This window comes from Pyrgilauda ruficollis, unplaced genomic scaffold, assembly GCF_017590135.1.
Source record: "Pyrgilauda ruficollis isolate IOZ18807 unplaced genomic scaffold, ASM1759013v1 scaffold38, whole genome shotgun sequence".
NCBI lineage: Eukaryota > Metazoa > Chordata > Aves > Passeriformes > Passeridae > Pyrgilauda > Pyrgilauda ruficollis.
In genome coordinates, this window is record NW_024525267.1 from 3958318 (window position 1) to 3981343 (window position 23026).

At 44.3% G+C, this 23026-nt stretch overlaps 1 long non-coding RNA gene across 1 annotated transcript in view; it reads left to right on the forward strand.

The window, feature by feature from the left end:
- The first annotated feature begins 3814 nt into the window (after positions 1 to 3814).
- LOC121358271 overlaps positions 3815 to 23026 on the forward strand; it is a 48328-nt gene continuing 29116 nt past the window's right edge. The window contains exons 1-2 of the long non-coding RNA XR_005955849.1: positions 3815 to 4012; positions 12529 to 12614. This is a non-coding gene — a long non-coding RNA (uncharacterized LOC121358271). The remainder of the gene's footprint in view (positions 4013 to 12528; positions 12615 to 23026) is intronic.

Here is a 23026-nt window from a genome sequence, read left to right on the forward strand (position 1 = left end):
TGCTGACATACCACATCCAACCCAATCCATATAGCCATAAAGTTTTGTTTCACATCCAGTCAGTAGTCACAAGCTGACATTATCTTCCACAATAAAGCCAAAATAACTATCATTATATCACGTCTCTCTTCTAGCTTCAAGCAAGTGTACACGGGCAGCTTTGAAAAATATTCTCAAAATACCTTTTCCAATTGGTATTTCCTTGGCACTCTGTAGTGCCAAGGGTCACGTAGTGCAAATTAACTTGTATGTTTTTGGATTTAAGCCTGACAGTGAATATCAACCACAGCCCAGACTATACACATTCACAAATCACTGCAATGCATATAATAATGCTTTGTTGAATTCAAGTTTTAAAAGAGGGTTAATGTTGCCTTAAGTAGATCAGATGAACAAGGTAGTGACTGTAGCAGTTTTAGCCTACTTTTTAAGTTACTGGACAACATGTGATGTATCTATATGCAGAACACCACTTGTATTTGGAAACGTGACTTTCAAGACTTTTCAAGTTTTGTTTTTCAAGAATTTGTGTTGTTTCTGCAGCTGCATATCATAGGGTTTTCAAAATGGGTTGACTCAGACACACCCAAGTATTCTTGTAGGGCTCTGTTATTTACAAGCCACTCTGTTCAAATGGCAGTTATGATTTGGCTATACTCATTACTCTGTTTTCATTGTCTTCACATACAGTCATATGTCTTTGTCTTGATACTACTAGGCTTCCTAGCAACACGGAGAAACTTAAGATTTGCTCCTTCAGACAATTCATGGCCCCAACCCAAAGAGTCCCACTGACCACAGTGAATTTTGGTTAAGGTTAAACAGGTAGAACACCGTCAAGAGCAACAGCAAAATCTAAACCTGAATTAGGGGTATAATATGGTCTATCCTTGCAATTTTCTGCAACAACAAAACCTTCACAGTGGCTGAAATTCTGACCTCACTAACAACACTGACTAACCCTCTCTGGAAGATATGGTTCCACTGGTACATGCACCTTACAAGTTAATTCACTTCTGCTTTTATTTGTAATTTGACAGCCAGATGCCTATAAAATTATCAGAATGTTTACTCCTTAAAAACAAGTATTAAAGACAGATATGAGGGATGGAGAATCCTGACTATATAAACTCAAAAGCTTAAGCAGTCAATTCCAATTTTTCATATATCTGACACAATTTTCTTAATTGTTCCATCACAATTTACTAACAAGGAATTTGTCTTCTTCATTTATTTTCTTTCCCTTTTTTTCCTTTAAATTCACAGCCGCAAATCAATGCAAACTCATTCAGCGATTACCCAGGAGAAAAATTCTATTTTGTAAAGTGAACACTGTGCTTTCAGGACCTCTCACTTTTAACAATGTTACACCCTTAGGCCTTTCTGTCTTCCAATTCCTAGCTTGAAAGCTTGCATTCTCACTAGCTGTCCCTTTTTAAGTATGCTTTTGTAAAACTGCACTGAAGTGAAAAATGTTCATGAAGAACTTTGGTTTATTATTTTAAATAGGAAAGGTAGCTCTCCTGCCTCAATCCTGGCATCTTATTGATTTTTCTTACATTTTGGCCAAAAATATCAATAAAATATAGTAATTCCCAGTTTCCTATGTAACAGCCAACAAACTGATTACATTATTACTGGATAACATCACCTCTCTGGAATTAGGCTGCTAGCTGAGGTTTTATTATAGTAGTGAATTCACACTGCCATGGTTAGCAATGTCAGCATTTCAATTAAAATAGTCTCTTCCTCCTCCTCCTCCTCTTCCACTGCCTATCTTTTCTCAAAGGGCTGAAATTTGGACTTAAAAATGAACTTTAGGTAGAAGGACTGACAGCATAATCCATGCCACTAAATCCATGGCTTATCATTTTAGCACATTTCTGACAAGTAGCTTTAGAGTATTTTTAAGTACAGGCCTGATTTCATGCCTTCATCCTCTATCCAAAACTTGAGCGTGTATGCAGAGTATGTAACACTCATTACCATTACCTTTGTGGTTTGAGCTTCTTAATAAATAAGCTTTTAATAATCTCCTCATTTCAGGGAGCCACTGCTTTTAAAACTGTGCATCCAGCAGAAAGCTTGGACTGAAAGATGTGTGTTGCTACAGCTTCACTTCAAAACTCTGTTTCAAAACAGGGATGTCATGCACGAAGCATGTTTCTCAAAAGCACTGCGGTGCTGAGCCACGCAGTGTAAAGGATCTGAAAACACTCCACCTGGGAGCTCTGAGAAAAAGTGGGAGACCCGCTGCAGGCTCGCCGTGAAGACATCCGCCATACGTTTTTGCTGGGACGTGCCAGGAGGGCTCCATGGAAACCGCAGGCAGCTAAAACTCTGCTGCGTGTTTGCCGAACGGAGCAGAGCACAACGGTGATGACACCGCTGCCCGTCACTCGGACTCCGAATCCCCGTCCCTGGCTGTGCCCCCGTCCCCTCCCCGCCCCGCGTTAAGGTTCTGTGTTTGCCTTTGTCCGTGGGCGGCTGTCCCCTGGGCACACGCCGGGCGCACCTCGGGGACAGCGCGGGGCACACGGCCGGGGCTGCGCTCGGGGCACACGGCCGGGGCTCGGCCCGGCCCCGGCCCGCCCGCCCGCTCAAGCCCTGGCGCCGGAGCGCGGCCCCTTCGGGCACGGGGCGCGAGGGACGGCCACCCCCTCCCGGCCCCGACGGTCACTTACGTTGGGGGCGGGTGCCGCCGGGAGCGCTGCCGGCCGCGGGGACGGACCCCGGCCCGCCTCCGACAGGGGTGCCGGCCGGGAGGGGGGCGGCCTCCCGTTCGGTGTCGGAAGGGTGAATATTTGCCGGAAACCCGGGCGTTTATTCCACTTGGCAGAAGCGCAGGGGGTCGGGGAGGGGGCATGGGTGCTACGGATGGCACGCGGTGCCCGGGGAAGGGGGCGAAGAGCGGGGCCCGATGTGCCCGCTCGCCGCTCGACTGTCGGATCCGCTACCCGGCGGCTGCCGCCGTGAGTCACCCCCGGCCGCGGCAGCGTCAGCCTCGCCGCGGCGTTGGCAGCCAGACGAGCCGCGGCGCGGAGCCGCCGCTGTCCTCGCATGAACCCGGCGGGGCTGCCAGCGCCAGCCGAGTGCGCGCAAGGCGAGAGCCGAGGCTGTGCCGGCGCGGCGGCGTGCGACACCCCTGCGGCGGGGATGGCGGAGCCGGGGCGGGGGGCGGGAGCGGGGGGGGAGCCCCTCGGCGGCCGGGCCGGAAAGGTAAGCCTGGGACAGGGAAGGTGCGGCGGGGGCACGGTCACGCAAAGGGCACGGTGCGTGGGGAGGCGCTGCCCCCAGGGCCCCGCGTCCCCGAGGACGTGGCTGTGGCGGCCCAGGGCGAGGGGAGGAGGCGGAGGGGGGCGTGGGGGGCGAAAGCCCCTCCGCTCCAGGCACGGGTCATGTGGTTTCCGACAGCGGGGATGCTCGTCGGTGCGAATGGCAAACCTCACCCGGGCCCTGTCCTGTTAAAAAAAGAAAAAGACAGCATCCTCTGCCCCGCGGCGCAAAGATCCGGCTTCTCTTGGGCGAAAGGTGCCCCGTTGTCCGACAGCCTTATCTCCCTTCTCCTGGCCGCGAGGAGCGGCAGGAAATCGGGGCAGCTGCCGGCAGCTGCTGGCGATGTCTCGAAAGCCGCAAGCAGGGTCACGGCCGCTGCCGCGCTCCCACCGCCGTGTCCCGAGGTGGCGTAACCCGGGGAGGGGGGTTCATGGGCTTATCCACAGCCTCTTCCTTTGCTCCCACTTGTCATCTCTAGTTTTTCTTCATTTCTTTGCTGTCCGCCCACCCCATCCCCTACAGCTGGAGCGACCGAGTCCCTAAGGACAAGGCAGGTTGCCCACGCGAAAACACGTAGAGTGTGAACCCCGGGAGGACATCTTCTGCCCTCTGCCCCTGATCCGGGCGTTCCCAGCGCCGCGCTTTCCGCGGGGCTTTCGACGAGCACCGGGCACCGGACTGGGCTCCGCCGGGGGCGGTGGGGCACCGCGCTCCCCGCAAGGAGCCGCGCTGGGAGGTAGGATGCGCCGGGGAAGAGCTCGAAATCAGCGAGACGAGAGCCGGGAAAAGGGCTTTTAAGGAAATTCTCCCTCGGTGATGTGAGGTCGAGTGGGAGGGACGGAGCCCCTCTTTGCTCCGGGAGGGAGAGACCTATCCGCACACGCAGATCAGGTCATCGCAGTGCAGCAGGTGCCTCCGAGCCCCTTCCCTTCTTCCCCGCTCCATCTATGAGAACAGTGCCCGAGGGAGCCCACAGACACCACCTTAATAGCCGTAATAATTAAAAACAACAACAACAACAACAACAAAAACCCCCTTCTGCCTGGCCTTAATGAACCTTTACACACATTCCCCAGCCTCTCCCTCCCCCGTCCCCCCAGTGAAGGGCACTGATTATTCGCACTCCTCTGTTTGCCGAGAGCGCAGCCTGATGAAAGGACTTTATCCTCGAGTGACTCCATCGCTTGCTCCTCCTCCTCTCTCCAGCCTCGCTTCGCTCTCAGCCCTAATTGGGCTCTTGCTAATATGATTAAAGCCCAGTTAAATGTTTCTTGATAAATCTTGTCAAGAGAGGATCCCCCTCCGTCCCCTCCCCTCTCTGTCGGTTGTCAGAAGCCCGGTTATAGACAGGACATGCCCGGCTCCTGCTGTTCATACGCTGGTGGGAAGTTGGCATTTCACAATTGTTCCTTTAACAGGGTTGTTTTGGAGCCGGTCCTGGGGATTGTTCCTCTTTAGGCCGGGCTTGCTGATAAGAACCGCCCGTGGCTTTTATGTAACACGTTAGGATTTGGTCCTGGTCCCACAATCGTACTGTTTCTTTAGCCTTTTATTTCATACCCACCCTCCCCCTCCTGCTCTCGCTGCTCTTAGTAGCCTGTTCCCGGAAAGGCTCTTGCTCGATGTGAGCCGGCCAGGCGCGATCGCCCGTGTAAAAGCCTTGCAGGTCCCCGCGGAGCTGCGCGGGGGCGGAAGGTGCGCACCGGGGGCTGGTCCCGCACAGCCAGCCGCTCCCGTCCCGCTTCCAGGGAAAAGCCCGCTTTCTTCGGCTCCTCTCTCCGCGCTCGGAGCCTTCTCTCCCTTTACTGCCCGTCGTTGTGTGGGGCGCCCCGATCCCCCTCAAGTTTTGCGGCAGCAACGCGGCAGCGAGCGCGCTCTGCCCTTCACCTGCGCCTGTTTCCTTGCGGTTTCACTGCAATTGTACTCGGGGTTTAAACCCCATCCCGCCCCCGTTATCCCTGGGGGAATGTGGTTGAATTCGTAGGAATTAGGAACCAGCAGTCGGCGTTGGAGGGTGAGGGTGGTCCCCCGGGCGCCGGGCCCCCTGCGGCTAGCCACGGGCTGGCAGCGCTGCGGTTGTGCTGGCGGTGCCGACCGGCTCCCCCACAATTCGGGGGGGCTCGTTGGTGCTCCTGTTGGCTCGTTTCCACTTTGGTGTTCGGTTTTCTTTGGGTTTTCAGAGGTCCGGCAGGCTCTTTTCGAGGGTGTTTGGTGGCTGCTGCTTCAGCCTTACTGGGTTTGGATGGAGGCTGCGGGGGCTGTGGTTGTCGAAGGGGGGATGGGGACGGGCTGTTTGCTCCCCTGTCGAGCCGTGCAGCCATGGCCTGGAAGCTCTTCGATCCGCGGCTGGAGGTGGTATTTCCCGATGGCACACCTGGCCCTGGCTCCAGCCCGTGCCCCGCGTGCCGGCAGAGCTGCTGTCGCACCGCATTTCCACGGGGGCACACACTGCCTTCACCATGGGAAGCAGGGACAGGGGTGGCCGAGGGACAAGGACCGCTGCCTCTGTCCCACACCCCGGCGAAGTGCTCCCGATCCCTCCCGCTCGCCGCCGTTTCAGCCCCACAGGCTGCTCCTCTCCGTGCCCGAGGCTCTCCCAGGGACAGGCGGCGGCGCGCTGCCCCGTCCGCCCTCGGGGCCGCCGCTGCGGGGACGGGCCTGCGGGAGGCAGCGGAGGAGAAAGGTCAAAACCACAAAACGAAAAACCACCCGCAGCCCTGGGGAGCGCAGCTCCAACAAAGGCGCTTGTTCCCTGGGCAGGGGAAAACCCGAGACAAAGGGCAAAACAGCGATCTCCCGCCCCGGCGAGCCCCGCTGCCTCCTCCGGGCGGCGGAGCCCGGGGCCCGGGGCCGAGCCCGGCGGGGCGGGCGGGGGGCGCGGGGCCGAGCCCGGGCGGGGACCTGAGTCCCGCGGAGGCTTCTCCTCCTTCGTTCGACCCAGCGGAGCGTCGGCCCTCCTCAGGCGAAGTTTCAGCCGCGGTTTGAGGATGGTTGCCTCTCCCTACTCGTTCCTTCCCTTCTCCTCTGTGTGTTCCCCACCGAGGGGGGTCTGGGCTAGTGCGAGACCACAAGAGCTGCGGCCCCTCTGGCCCGGGACTGTGGATTTACCCGAGAAGAGTCCTAAATAAGCAGCTGTTTGTGCTCTAGCTGGAACGCTGGAGACTTTCTAAGAATGGCGCTTTTCTTACACGAGGGTTGGGGGATTTTTTAATTTAATTTTATTTTTATTGGTACATCGAACCAGCCTACAGCATTGCTGGCATCTTTCCACCAGGTGTCTGGGGCTAGAGAAAAATTCAAATGAATCTGAAAATTGTGAGACAGTTTCCCTCCACTTCTCCCAAATAAAATATGGGAAAGAATTGGTACAAACTGTCCAGGAAGGGATTCAAGATGGAAAAAGAAAAGCACCTTCACTCTACCAGAGCGGTGAGGACCCAAAAAGGCCTTCCGCAGTCAGGAAGGAATCAAAGCACCTGAAAGATGGAATTTGACTGGTTTGAGAACCAGCTTCTGAGATGTGGTTACCACCCACAGCAAGGAACTTGACCCCATGATCCAAAATATCCCTTCTAATACCCTCCCAAAAAAAAAAAAATTTTTCTTTTTTAAAAAAAAAAAAAAAAAAAAAAAAAAAAAAAAAAAAAAAAAAATTCAAGTACATTGCACACATAAAACTACTCTGCTTCACAGCACTCTTGTAGGTATGAGTCCCTATTCCCCTTCTACAGAGGAGTGAACTGGTTTGCTCCAGGGGTCACACTTGGAGCTGGGGGCACTTGCTCTGTCCTGAGACCCAGAGCTCCCAGCAGCAACCAGCACTGCTCTGCTCACTGAAGTGCTCCCTGACACTGATGCTGTTAGGAATTGAGAGAAAGCTGTCTGCAAATACAAGGGGCTGCTTTGCAAGATCCAGGAAACACCAATTCTGGATGTTGTTTTAAACCAAGTATACGGCATGAGGAAACAGACATGCAACTTGGGGGGGGGGGGCAGGGGGGGGGCTAGGTTTTAAACTCAGTGTTTGACTGTTATAATTATTTATTTAAATACCACTTAGTCTTAATAAGTAGTCCTTGTTACTTTTAGAAGAACCCAGCTGAATGACTGAAAGATTTTCTACTCACCTGACTTACAAAACAATCGCTTTCTGTCTGAATAAATAGAGAGGACTGACTGATGCTCCTGCTTTCGATGTAGACAGCAAAAGCTAGACTCAAATCTACTTGCTTTTCTTATGCAAATTTTCTCACAGGATTAGAAGGGAAAGTAAACAGCAGTCCAACCTTAGGATCTTTTTTCTTTTTAGAGGCAGCCTGTTGTATAAATCTGAAATAGAAACTGTTTTCATTTGAAGATCAAATAGAAGTTATCTAGTGAAGCTGACAAACAGGGCAGTATAATCTGTTTGCATTTTTGGGAAAGGGATAGCTCTGGTTTTGTTTCAAGGCAAGGAACTTTTAAATAATATTTAACGAAATAATTGACCTTGATGTTTAAACTACAACTTCCTTCATGTCATTAAGCTCACTGTTTTTTAAAAAAAATGTTTAGTATCTGAACTCTGGCGTTCATTCTGCTAATCTCATAATAACATTTGTTTCTTGTGGAATTTTGTTTGGTGAACTCATGGTGAAAGAGGAGAGAATGAGTTCAGAACAACACGAGCTTTACAGCTCATTTATACTTTTTCTCCCTGAAAAAAATAGCAAAAACACCCTTATGCAGAGTGACTTTTCAGGAACAATTTTTCAGATGGATGGATCAAGAAGAAACTTTCTTCAGCTGAACCATAAGCCTTGGGACAAACTGTTCTTTTAACATGTATTCTGACTTTTAAAAAATATTGCAGTCCTTGAGTACAAAAAAATGATTTTGTGGAGTTTGTCTTCATGATAACCAGGCTCTGCGTCTGCTTTTGAAATGTGAGAGAAATGGAACTAACTCCATAAAGTGTGTCTATCACATAAAGGTTTTAGGACAGCCTAATTCACACTATATCCTGCTCTTTGTTCAACTGACAGATTTCCAACTGCAGAAAGAGGCACATATCTGGGGACTGCTATTATCTAAGTTAAATATGTACATTTTGGATCAGTTCTATTTTATTTGAATACTCACAGTTTCTGTTTGGGGATCTTAAGCATGAAAGGATTGCAGTGATGTGAATTTTATTAAGTATCCATCATTCTTTGTACATGCACAAAGGTGCATAAACATACACGTTTACTAGTCTCTCTGCTCCGCAAGAGTTCAGAAAATTGCATGCAAAATTATTTCAAATAAAAGCAAACAAGGAACCAAACAACATCACATCACCATACAAGAAAATAGGAAACAAACAAGGTGGGGAGAAATTAAAGCAATAAATGAACAGAGTTTAACTTAATTTTTTTATTTGTTTGTAAATGAAAAATACCATGGTAGAAGTGGATTTTTTTTTTCCAGTCATGTGATACTTGAATTGCAAAACACTGGTATCTACCAAAACACTGTTTTGTACCCTGCACTTTGTGTACTCATAGATGAAAGCTCTTCCTTTTTCCCTGCTGGCACACATTTTTTCTCTCCAATGAGTTCCTACTTTCAGAAGAAGTATGAGAAATCAGGTTGTTTTACTCCCAACAAAGGACACGTAGTTAACATTTCCACTGATAAACAATATTTGAATTCCCACCACAGGGTAAAAACAGTCAGCTCAATAATGTTTAAAGACCTGGGATCTAGAGAGCATGGTGGTGTTACACAACTGGAGATGTGACGTTGTCTGGCAATCTGAGCAGGGTCACGCTGGCCACGGGACAATACAAATTCTGTGTCAGTCATCGCATTGATGCAGGTTTTCTCAACTTCACACAAGTGTTATGCAGTAAATAACAAGTAAGCATAACAAGTAAGTAAATTGTCAGAGTCATCTCCCATCTCATCACTGTCCTCTATCTCTGCCTCCCCTATGGCATAATCAGCATAGGACATCCCTCAGAGCATGACACTGCAGTCCCTCAGGTTCCTGTCCCCAGGTGACTAACTGGTGACCAGCTGTGCGTGACACAGGGCAGACCCGCGTCACACCAATGACGTGCTTGCAGGAGGTACAGCCAAGGGGCACTTTCTGTTACCCCCTAAATACAATCCCCCACTGTGACTCAACACCAGCAAGTGAAGGGAGGAGGTATCCCCCATCCTGTGGGGTTACCATGCAGTTCCCCTCCACAGGTTGCCTCCGTGCCTGCCAAGTTATATTTCTGCCACTGATGCAGTTGCTGCGCTTCACTTTTACATGGAATGAGAATGTGGCATCTGGGCATGGCAGTTCTTGACCTGATAGATGCTGCAACAGATGACCTACAGATGCTCAGATACTGCAACAGAGTAGTAGTTGTTGTTCAGCTGTAGTTACTTGCAGAAGCTACTGTCTCTAATTTTTATTTTTTTTTATTTTAATACTATGAACTTCAAGGAAAATAATACAGTAGCTCTTCCCAGTGAATTGGGTGCTGTGCCTGCTACAAGTCACATCAGACCTACAGCCTCTGTGTTTTGGGATATGCCGTCGGCATATAGGCTGATACATCTTTTCCCAACAACCAAACATAGCTTGCAACACACAGGCAGAGACAGAAGATGGCATTTCTGTCATACAGGGCTTACATGCTCATTCCTTCTTCTGTTCCTCTGATGGTGATTTGTGAGGAACCAACCTGGCATGTTGCCCAGATCAGGGAGTAAACTTCATCTCCTCAGCACAGGTGTTAAGCAGGCAGCTGTGCAAAACAAAACTTCTCTGTGAGACTGAATGCACTGGTCTTCCATATTCTCCTGAGAATTATTTACCTTGGGATTCTGTTAGACCATGGGAATTCTCTCAGCCCAATATTTATATTAACAACCCCCACTCTTGATTAGGGAACCAGAAACAGTGACTGTGTCCTAAATTTCATCAGTCTCTGGTTATCTTGCTTTAGAGCCTTCTATCCTAAAAATGTCTTCTTATCAGGCATGGTTATTCTTTGTATCCTCTGCTGAACTGGTACAGCACATTTCTGCACACTGCAAAACAAGCAATGAATATTTCCCCCTGTGCTAAATTCAGTGGTTCTTATGGAAATCATGTCAGTCAACTTGCAAAGAGCTTCAGGGTCTGTAGATAACATGACCTTAAACAATACCTGCCTGGATGCATCTCCTTACCTTTTCCTCCAAATATACCTGTGGGTCTGTCAGAAAACCCTGGGGAAGCTGTAACCACAGTGAAGGTGAAAAGGGTGTGAATCCAGAGAGGATTAAGGCTGCTAGCCACTGCAGCATGTCCCTGCTGCCTGTGCCTTACTAAAGCACAAAAGTCTTGTGACTGGCATGTCCTCCACTTCGCTGGGTTACATGACACATGCCAGAAAATGTGTCAACCCACTCCCCATCTCTTCAGCATTATTAGCCTGGGGAAGGAAACACAGCCAAAGAACACGCACACAACTTTGACAGGTTCTGCCTAATCCACCCACATAATGACATTTCTTATGCTAAGTGCCAGAGCGGTGTAGGGAGGCCACTGTCTGCACCAGCTGCTGGCAAGTCAAAGTTAGTTTCATGGTTATGTTTAAGATATAGCCTGATGTTACGTTAAGAAGTCTTTGTCTCCTGTGGTGCAGCACTCAGAGAATGACATCAAAAGCCTTCCTAATTCACCCCTCAGGTCATCTGATTATAGGCATGGCACAGAGCCATGCTGCCCCAGGAGACCGTGAGTCAGGATGACATCCATGACTATCCTCTTAGTCCGTGGAAGGAAGTAATGTGCCCTGAGCATGAAACAACCAGGAGTAGATTACATCCTTCCTCGTGTCAGCTTAGCCCTGCTGGCTGTTGGGGCAGGCACTGGGGAGGCAAGAGCAGCCTCTGATTTCTCAGCCTTGCTCCTCCCCACCCTTACCTCAGGGAAGCTGTTTCTCCCCATGCTGGGACATGCCGTGCGGGCAAACCACACGAGAGGGTTTTGCTCAGCCAGGCAAGGAAGAGGACACTCTGGCTCTCTTCTCCAGTGTGGTGCAGGGTTACATCACATAGTGAAACATCCATCCTCCAACAGGCCAGGCATATCTGATCATGAGGGTGCTGTGTGTTCTCCATCCCTTGGCATTCATCCTTGTAATTAGTCTATCTGTTTCTGATTTATTTATTTTCAGGCAGTCTTCTGCACCCTTGCTCCCTCATTTGGGCACATGGGGCAAACCACAGACTTGCCCTTAAACTACACAGAAAAATAAAATCAGAAACAGACTAACCACAAGAATCAATAGCAAGGGGCAGAAAACACATGATTGGATAGTGGAGCTTCTTTCAGAGATCCATCTGCCTCAAAATGTGATGTAACTAGGCTCACATACCACATCTGCAAAAGGGGGTAACAGATTCGTCTTCGTAACCTGACTGGCAGGGTGAAACTATGCTGGCTCAGAGAAGCCAAGGCATGTTTAAAAATCACTTCTAAGGAAGAAAAAGAAGTCCATTTTGTGTTCACAGAGCTAAAGCAATCACTTTCAAGTCTGACGTGATTCCTGTTAGTGTTATTGTTGCTTCCTAGAATTTAGGCTTGAATTTGGCAGAAGTCAAGAAGCCAAGGCATACACAGAACCATTTGTGAGAATCAGTGTGTCTGTGTGCATGGGCCAATTCTTTTCTGAATAAACACCCATCCCTGGGCTGCTGGGTAAAGTGTCGATATAAGATGGCAGTCAGACGTGTAGGCTCATACCCATGAGGTAAGGCTATTTAGGGATGCAAGTCACCTTTTTTCCCTACAAATAAACACAAATAGATAATGAACCACACCTTTCAATGCTATTAAAATATTTCTGTTACTTTCCATACTGTTCCTTGTTTGTCTCCCAAAAGTAGCATCATTGCCTGGGAGAGAGTATCAAGACATTAATCAAAAATAGATGAGCAGTACAAGAAATGAAGGACAAGCAGACGAGTATAAATGTCTTCCTGCATATCCAGAATACAGAAGCTGTCTGAAAACCTTGTGATTAGAATCAATACACTCAATCCAGCCACACAGACAGTGTGCACTGCTGGCATTCCTATACTGAACATCTCATTGGATATCCTGTGATTCTGCAGCCCTCCATCAGGTGAATGATGTGAAGTCGTTGTTCATGAGATAGATCAGACAGTACAGAAACCCTCCAGACAGAAACCTCTGCTTGTTTCTGGCTAGGAAGAATAAATCTTTTCTTTTGGGATCCGCAGAAATACAGATGCAAAAGCAGGACGTGGGTAAATGAGAGAAGATAAGGTATTGCTCCTGCAAGCAGAACATCCTGTCTTCAAAATGGGTGAGTACTTCCAAACTTTCCAAATATTTCATTGCCCTCCAAGTAGATCATAGATCTGACCCTTTTTCCTTTCCAGATACTTTCTAGCATTCTAAGACATAATAGGGGCAGGCAGAAAGCAGAATTTTGAAAAAAGAGATTAAAAAAAATAAATGGGAAAAAAAAATTGAGGATGTCCTGATTTCCATAGTCAACCTCCTGGACACTGCCACAGAATTTTGTACATCTCCATGAAGATGTGGTCGATTCTGGTTGATCACTAGCAGAAATTGAGGCAGCTGTATAAACAGCAGATTTCTACACCTACAGGTCTTCATTCATTTCCTCCGGTGAGGATTTTAATTTGACTGGCAGCTAGCCTATCTGTGCAGCTGATAAGAGAAGAAAAAATCACCCTCCAGTCCTTGCATCGCCACTGCCTTTCCTCTAGCTCTCATCACAGAAGTGCACAAAGAATTAAAGAGCTCTCAATACATTTGTAGCTAAATATTTACCCTAAGTGAGGTAGATTGTATTTGCTTATTGTACCCATTGCCATGCTGGCACATGTTCAAGACTGTCTAATTCCTTGGAGTGCTATGGAATAGTTTAAAAAAACCCTTTGTTTATAATAAACTGTTTGGCAATGAGTGCACATTCAGTGTTGTCCAGGGCACAATAGCTCCAGAGCTCACACACCTGGTGTTTGGGCACTTGGCATTGTCTCACTTCACAAACAGAGCACTGGGGACAGTTCTGGGGTGCAGCCAATTTACCTTAGTCTCTTGCAGGGTTATTAAGAGTGTTCTGAAATTCTCTCGGGCATTTCATGAAGAGAAAAGATAATTAAACCATGTTTAGAGGAAATGTTCATCAAGGAAATACAACTTCATCGTAATCAGCTTGCTTTTTTGAGAGCATACTCATTTTGACAACATTTTTAATGGAGACAAATTAAAATATTATTTACAGTAAATTATATTTAAATTATTGTTTTCCATAAAGTGAAAACATATAAGTAGTTCCTTGTTTTGTTTAATCTTGTTTTGAACTTTATATAGCTTTCATATATTTAGCATTTCTCCTACTAAATTGAATATTTTAATGTCATTATAACTTTCGGGTTTTCTGGTGTGAGAATGATTTGACACTTACGGAACACTTCCACCATGCCAAATATATTCTCTTGGAATTCTCAGTCCCTGAAAACTTCACCACCTTCTCTTTTTCCCCAAGTGTTGGAATTTCCCATAGGATGGAAATTCTGTTTACTGACCAGCTCTGCTAAAATTTCTTTCTCTATCAAAAAAAAGGGGGGGAGGGTGTCACAAATACACAACCGTAAACTTGTCAGGATGCATTTCTTATTGTTGGCTCATATGTTGCCCTCTTTTGGTAGCTTTTGTATTGTACTACACATAAAATATTTAACAACTGCTGCAGCAACTCAATATCCAAAGGGGACTGAGTGCTGAATGTTAAAACTAAGCAAATGCATGAAGAGAGCAGCAGGTTGTGAGTTTGGCACATAAAGATCTTATAGAGACATCCTGTTGGGAGAGGCAAAGCACTAAGGTATTAATAAAGCAGTACAACATAAAACTGGACTGTAAAGGTTAGTGAGAAAGAAGAAAAAGGAGAAAGATTTGTAGATACTCATTCATGTGAATAATTTAACCCTATATCCTGACTTCAATCCTCTGATGAGAAACCTGATTTTGAAAAATTTGTTCAATCAAGACTTGTAGAGGGAAGCTCTGCCCTAATCATCACTCATTTGGTCTTTCCCTGTTACTTATTTCATAATCTATGCAAGGGTTTTATTAAATTCTTGTGGGTATTGACTAGTAAAGCCCAGAAAAGTGCCTGCTAATTTTCCAGGACTAAATCCCTACCAAAGTCAACACTTTCTTCCTTAATTTATTTCTAAATTATGAAAGTAAATCTGCAGTGATTTGCTAATACTAGCTATAAAATCATGTGATAGTTACAGTATTATAAGCCTAGAATCATTATTTAAGCAAAACACTGAAGTGTTAATTTTTTCCAGAAGAGTTTTTTCCCCTACTATTTCTGACTAAAATTTTATAAAAAGCCCCTTCTCAGTCTGTGCCAATGATTAGGAGTCTAAGGAGATGAGTATTCACCTCCTCTTGACTTTCCAAAAGAACTGAGTGCTAACTCCCCCAAAATACCATTCTTAGAGAACAAACTGCTCTCTATTTCAGATAATTCTCAGTTATAAGCACAATAAATGGTTACACAGGAGAGATATTCCCACCATATCTGTGATTCCAGTTCAGCATTCCACAGCCCTATTCTTTAAAGATTAATTTTCTTTCGTTTGAAAACCAGCACCAGGAATTTAGCCTCACAGTAACTGTTTTATGAACAGTCACAGAGATTATTTCAGAGCTCAGAAGGGAACTGTTCCTCCCACCTTGAATTGTGAAGGTTCTGTGGTAACTGTAGGAATTCTTGGGATAGGGAAGAACACTGAGCCTTCCAATGTAAAGACGTACATTCTCTAGTGCTTTACCCAAACCTATCCTAAACCCCCAGCAATATGAACTCCTCTTGAAAGACCATCTGACAGCCTTCCAATTTTCACCTTAAAAGAAAATAGACACGAAAGGTATGATTTCAGTGCCATCCTCTCTCCCTGTTATATAATGTTGGCTGGTTTAAGACTTCACAGACCTTTGTTCCATGCCTTATGGTAATCAACGGCTGCCTGGTGATTTTGATGCAGCCAGCATGCACCTTTTGGTGGCCAAGGGCTCACAGATTTTGATCGTGTTTCCTCTCAGATCTAACCAAACCCTTTCCTGCTCCAGGCTGATGAAGTGCTTTAACATGTGCACTGTTTAACTTTAACCTGATATGTAGTTCCTTTGTTAAAGCCACCTAGCAGGGCTGTAAAGGGAGTTGTAAATCTGCAGCACAGCTCATACACTTTAAGTTAAGTTTATGCTTAATGAGATGTTTGGTTTGAGCCTGAGTCTCCCCCAAGTGTTTTTTCCAGCCTTTGAATCGTTGTGGGATTTCTTCCAATGCCTTCCAGTCAGTCAGTGGCTGGCAATATTGAACACAGAGTTGAATGTTATAGCACAGATCTTTTACACAGGCATTCTTACCTCCCTGCTTCATGGTACAGATCTTTTGCACAGGCATTCTTACCTCCCTGCTTCATAGTACATATCTATACGTGCACAGCTTTCATAACTGTGCAAATTCATACCTCTCTCCCATCTGGTCTTCTTTTCACTGCACCTTGAAACTCTATCAGAAATAGAAATACTGATGGCCAGGATATGTACATTCCAATAAATCCTGGTGTTTGTTTTCGTTTTTTTTTTTTTTTAATTGTGAATTGTTTGAGCGATTCTGTGCTTAGCTTTCTAGTATCTCCCATTCCTTTGATATCATTATCTGCTTTCTTCTGTTTACATTCTTTCCTGGTTTAGTATCATCACCACATTTCACTATTTTGCTGTTTACCTCTACTTTGAGATTATCATACAGATACTAAATAGAACAATGTCTGACAAAAGTCCCTGACATGACCTGTAAGACATTTCCACAAGCTACAACAATTGATCATTGCTCTTTGTTTACATTCTTTCTCCCATTTTAGTCTACACAGCAGTGTTCTCCGCCAAAACAATTGAAGTTCTTTCTCTCAACACGAATACCTGAAACCGTGTCAAATGACACATTCAGTGCTCCACACAGCACTCACCCACATTCCCATCATGCTGTGTATCTCTCAGTTCACTCCCTGAGCGTCCTGCCTTGCTTGCTGAGTGCCAGCTTGGAGCATCCTGGCCACAGCCTACAGCCTTGGTCCCCAAATCTGTGATATATAGAATTTATATTTTGCTTATTAACAAGAACGGCATATTTAATATGTTTTACTTTTTACAAGACCATACTACTTGCCGTTCCTGATACTATTTGCCTCAGTGTTTCCTTGGGATTAGTTGGATGACTTAGCTGTAAGAAACAAACAGAACTTGGCCTAAAATATTAAAGTTATTAAATAATTAAAATATTAAAGACATTGTCCTTGATTTATGACCTTGCAGGTCAGAAATGTCCGTTAACTGTCCTGTCTAACATTTTCTGTTGCAGACATTGCCTGATTCCCTATATACAGAGCCCAAAATTTCTGCTTGGCTGACATGTGTTTTCCAGAAAGGGATTCAATTTTGATATGTACACAATTGCTTTCTTGGGCAGTTTTTTTCAGCAGTTCATCACACTTACTGCTACAAATCCAAGCCTCGATGCTTGCTTAAATTTACTTGGCTTATATTTCCACCCACTGATTCTTGTAATATATTCATCTGATGCAAGACACTTTTTTTTCTTGTTGTGAAGGTAATTATACACAGTAATCCAGTCATCACATTTTGGTAAGGGAAACAAAACGTACTTTCGAATCTGCAAGCAGTTCTTGTACTTTTTCTCCCACCCTTTTTCAGATTTCTAGCACCCACTGTGCTGCAACACACCCCAGCCACATAAGTCAACTCACATATCCCTGCCAACTTGTTCAAAGAGAATGTTATTCCTCTTCCACACCATCAGATCAAGTCCTGTGTCCAATTGCTTCCCTGCAGTGATACTATGGACTCTTCAAGCACCACCCTTGGGATATGATTTCTATTGCATCAATACAGACACTATTTGTGCACGATTTAAGATTCTTTTCTGCAGAGGTCCTGCTTACGGAATTTGGCTGCTCCATCTTCACAATTTATTTATCATCCCACCAATTTTTTAATTTCCTCCCTAATTTGCTAAGCATTGTTTAACTAGGGATGTACTTGTCTCTCAATCATTAAGGGCAGTCCTGGGGCCTGCCAAGCGTAACACCCATTTCTGCAAACTGAGTCCCGAGCTTTCCTTCAGAGCTGACAGCTGCTTTTTGACACCTATCAGTTAGTCAGTTCTTAATCCACTCAGCAGTCACTCAATACCTGTTGTACAGTACTCATTTGTATTAAATGCTTAGGCAGAGAAGGCAAACAAGTGTATTTGAATGCTGAAAAAAATGGGCTTAGAACTTAAATTCTGGAAAGTGTTAAAAAGCCTAATCCCGACTGGTGCCTAAACACTTACAAGCACACAGACTTACGTGACTCATTGTAGGTCCACAGTTATGAAACCTCATGCTTTGTATATTTTTCTGTTGATATTAATTTCTCTTATCTGTGAAAGAAAAACTTAGACTGGAGAGACCACACATTGCCTTTTGTAGTCACACACACAAAGCTTTCCTTTTGTTTCTCTGCATCTCCACAGGTAAATATTCTTTTTCAAAAATAATTGGCAATGCCAGTGTAAATTTTTCAGATAGTATTTGTAATATTATTGAGTTCAGATCATGCAGATTTGGTGACTTTCATCCATATATTCAAGTATTCCCTCATCTGTTTCTATCAATAGGATTTATTTATTTGTGTCACAGTGTTTCTTTCTTGTTAATTGCTTCAAGTTATTTTATGTAATTAAAGACAGATGGTAAAGCAAAGTTCAATATCTCCTCCATTTGTTAATCGGTGGCTTATGCAGCTCTATAAATGTAGCAGGGATGTTATGATTTTGGTGTTTTGTGTGCTGTGCTTTAAATTAAATACTGGGACCAATTCCGAGTTACACTGAAGCCAATGACAAAAGCTGCCATTGACCAGGATCTCACAGTGGGAGACCATGGATGAGGAAAGCTGTGAGCCAGCTCAGTGTGGTGTTTACACTTTACAGAGGCACACAGCTCACTCACTCCTACACCCAGGTCTCACCACGGACCTTTGCATCAACAGCTTCCACAATGTGCCAGGGGCAAAGGAGCAGCCAGGTCAGGGCATTGATGAAGAGGTTTGTGGAAATCCATCACTGGTTTCAGCATTCTTTCTATTTATTCTATTTTGGGGAATTTTTTTTTTTTTTTTTTTTTTAATAATGCAAGGGAGCAAAACATCTGTTTTCATTAAGGACATCTTGTTCTTCAGATTAGAGGAAATAACCAGAAAAGGAATAACAAACAAAAGTCTCCAGAGGGAAAAGAAGCCTGCCACGTGCTCCCTTGGGCAGCCATCTTGAACTGATCCAGAGCGCTGGCAGCCTGGGAGCAGCCCAGTCAGATCCCAGATCCCAGATCCCAGCACAGATCCCTCACTCCCACACAGTCCATGCACCACTCACTGCACACCCAACCTGTTCATGGGCTTATTTTACCCCAGCTATCTCTTACCTGCAGATCAATCTGGAGAGTACTCTCCTCGCCCTGCAGGCTCCAGCCTACTGTGTTATTTTGATGCCCTTATCCTTCCTCTTTCATAAAGAAAAGGTTCATGGCATTCTTGCTGGCTGGCCTGTCTGTCCCCCCTGCTCCCACACTAGGCAAGTACCCTCTGTACAATGGCTTTCTAACCAACTTACTTGCTCCCATCTTTCAGTCCAACAAGCAATTTGGCTTTATCTGTTTTGACTCAGTACCAGCCTGCTCCTATTGTTTCCCACATTCTTGTATTTCCACCACAGTATGTGACTGACAGAAAAGCAATTCCTCAATTAGACTACAAGGGGTGTGCTGGGAATCACAAGTCAGCCTAAGGATTTATGTGCTAGACCAAATTATCGTAACTGACACAACACTTCCAGCAAGTGAGTTTGGAAATACCAGAATCTCCCCCATCCCCTCACCACCACCACCCACTCCCCCTTTCTTCCTTGGGAAAGGCAAATTAGAGAGAATAAGGATTCCTCATCGCTACTGTGAGTCATGCTCACATTGAGCACATGGCTGGTGAGGTCAGCGACAAGGGTTATTGGGCTTCAACTACAGAAAAAATGGATTTTTCTAAAAGGCATCACAGTCAGAGCAACATGAAAGAAGAGGAATGCAGAAGCCACCAAGGCCCCTAAACCACAGGTGAAAGGGAAGGACTCACGTTTCTCAAAATAATGAACAGAGACAGGTGGCATGGGATACTGTGCCCTTTTATTCACCTAATCTTTCAGCCCTTAACATACACTTTTATTTCCTCACCATGGATGTTCACCAAAGCAACAAATTAACCTATTTTACTCAGCCTAAAATGGGATTTTTAAAAATGTTAACACCACTTATTCTGGGGAACAAGCAGTGAGGCATATTTGAAAATAACTGAGTAATTTCTGCCAAGCAGGTGTCATGCCTAAACCCTATTTAAAATTCAGACATGGAACTTTAAGCACATGCTTAAGTCCTGATAAGAGACAATGCAATTTAAGCAAAGTGTAAATCAGTGTGTGTGCTTGGCTGAGTGCTTGAATCAGGTCACAACCAATGAAGGATTACTGGCACCAGCAGTCCAGCCATGGATTGTAGGGTGGCACTTAAACTGCTGAATCTGCTATAGCAAGTGGGGTTTTTTTTCCTTTTACTCATTTTTACTTCTTCTTTTTTTGTGTGTGTTCCTGTAAAACAGGTTTCACCCTTCAGGAAACCATCTGTATTTGGCACCTATTTGGCAGATTTTTGCCTATTGTAAAAGAATGAGAGTTGAAAATCCCAAACTGCTTTAACTGTAGAGAAAAAAATCTTCTAATGTTGATGCTGAAACAGAACTTAAAGCATTGTAGGTTGATAGTTCTTTTTTTCTTTATTTCTTTTTTTATTGTTAAATGCTAAAGCATCAAGCAAATACACTTTACAGTCTATTGCATCGGGCTCTTTTTCAGTAGGTTGGCTCCTGCCAACAGCAGGTTCAGAACTGCCAGTTCTAATTAAAAACTTTATTTTAAAGATACATTTCACAGTTTATTCATGGCATCCTGAGAAATTTAAATTGCTGGATTGAGCAAATGGATACAGTTTCTTTTCTATTGATTCCCAAGTAATGACTTTGATTAATAATTTCAACAATTCACAATTGATGTACTGTGGCTGTTGAAATCAATTTCTTCTTTTAGACCAGTCATCTAGAGAGGATTCCCCTAGTTGTGCCTATTTCTTTGCACAGGGTTTATCTACGTTTTATTTTCTTTTTTAAATTTTGCATTGCATCAGTCTAAAAAATGGCCAAAGATTATTCTGACCTCAAGAATTTCAGTGGCAAATCCTTTTAGTAGTCCCAGTTGTAACAAACAGACAATTGCCATCATAAACTCTGTATAAGTAGCATTGTGAAATCTCTGATTTATAAGCATATTGCATAGCAAAAACTATTTTGATAACCCATGCTTTTCCCTGCTATGTCCAGCTCTCTGGTTGCAGAAAAATATGAGTGAAACAGTTTTCTGCCTTCTAGATTTGGTGCGAAAATAGCGCCTTCAAGAGCTGAATACCAGATCTAGAAATACCACACCTATGGGTGGCTAGATTTTACTGAGGCTTATTTCTCTGCCTTAGGTGGCAGAGAAATAACTTGAATAACATAGGATGGAGTTACAAAGGAGAAAAATATAGCCTAGGTTTTTGATTCATCATGTTTTTATAATTGTTAATAAAATTCACAGTATATATTCTACTTCAATGACTGCCACTTTTAATCTTGTATCCTTTGCAAACTTTTCAGATTAAATGTATAGATTACAATGTTCTATTAGGTGATTAAATAATATTTCATACCTTTATTTTATTATTTGGTGATCATTAGCTGCTGTAGAGTGTATCACCAGCAGCAAGTTCTCCAAATAACTTGTACTGACAGTATCACATCAGAAAAAATCATTACAATTCATGAGCACCCTGTCTGCATTCTCACAATGATATAAATACACCTCAGTTGCCTAGTGAAGCCAGATGTTTGCATTTACCAACAGGTTTTAAGCAGGACATAGGCCAGAGATTTCTTAAGAGTTTCAGACTACCGGCAGCATCTTCCTAAGTTTTGTCATTAAGACTCACCCCTGCTTTCTGATCACACAGAAACCTTCTGGTTTTGGTGGCTGAATAACAGCCCTGAGGCAAGCACAACTGTTAACATTTGAAAGTGCTAGCTAGGAAATATTTAATGCGTTTTTAGCTACTTTTAGCACCATTAAACTGTTGGGGAAAAAAAATCAAAAACAAACAAACAAAAAAAACCAGTCAGTCCTATCTGATGAGCCAGCTCTTCTACAGACACTTCCCAGATCTTTGGTGGTCTGCAGACCACAGCTTCAAATCCACTGCAGAATTTGAAATCTCACTCTTAGAGAAGCTGAAAGCTCTTAGCACCTGTATAGTTGTTTTTTTTACAGCAGCAGCTGGATATGGTTTCAAATGCAGGCTAAAGAAAGACATATAATTTTGACTTAAGAGACATTTAACTAAACCACCAATATATTCTCTTAATTCAAAGCAGGAATAGGATGAACATCTCCAAATCCAAAGAATGTATTATATCATCAACCCCTTATTTTTAAGTGGTTCCAAATCATCGAAAAGATTGTGTAAGAGCAGCTGATTCCCAATATAGATATCCTTTTCTTGGGCACCAAGTCATGCCAAGACCCTGGCTGAAATTTTACAAGCGTCTCAAATTGAACTTTAAATAATAGTTATTAGTCATAAGGATTGGCTACCTTTCTTTTCTTTGAAAAGAAGCTATAAATGTATCATAATTTATTCATTTCTGAAATCATCATATTGTTCTCCAAAAGAGTTGGGTTAAATTTACAAAATTTAGAAACATATGTTGTGGGACATGTTTAGGATGTTTCTACTCCTAAACCCAAGTTTAAAACTATCCCAGTTGTGAATTCTATGAAAAGTATGTTCAGTCAGAAGTACAAACATTTCTGCAAATTTCTGAAGGTGGGATTTCCTCCTTATTTACGTAAAACATTTTCTTCTTGAATAAAAATAATCTGATAATTACTTTTATTCTTGCATTGGTGTACCAGTTCCAAGACCCAGTCATTAACTAGGACTCCAAGTTAATAAGTGCTGTATGAACAGGGAGAAAGCAAATTTTCCCTGCCCCAAAGGGTTTGTAATGTAAACTCCTAATTTAAAATTCATTAATTTTACACATCACCTTACATAACAATCACAATGCCGTAAAGGAGTGAACACATGCTTGTAATTAAAGCCATGGCAGTCTCATCCCATTGTATGAAAAATAGCTCTATCATAATGGTCCTGAGTTTGTGCCAGAATAGCAGCTAATCATGGGAGAAAGATGATCTAACACTTACAGAACATGAAAATAGAAATGAAACGTTCTGGTTCCAGCCTATTTTCTCTAGACTTTCTGGGTGATCTTGTGCGTGCTACTTAAGCTTTCCGCCCCTCAATTTACCCATGTGCAGAACAGCAATAACAGTATTTATCTGACTCAGAAATGTTTTGTAAGAATAAATTCATAAATCATTAAGTCTCTTACGCACTCTCAACACAGCTTTCTACACAGCCCCCATTATAGACACTCGAGAAGCACACATGAACTACTGGTTTT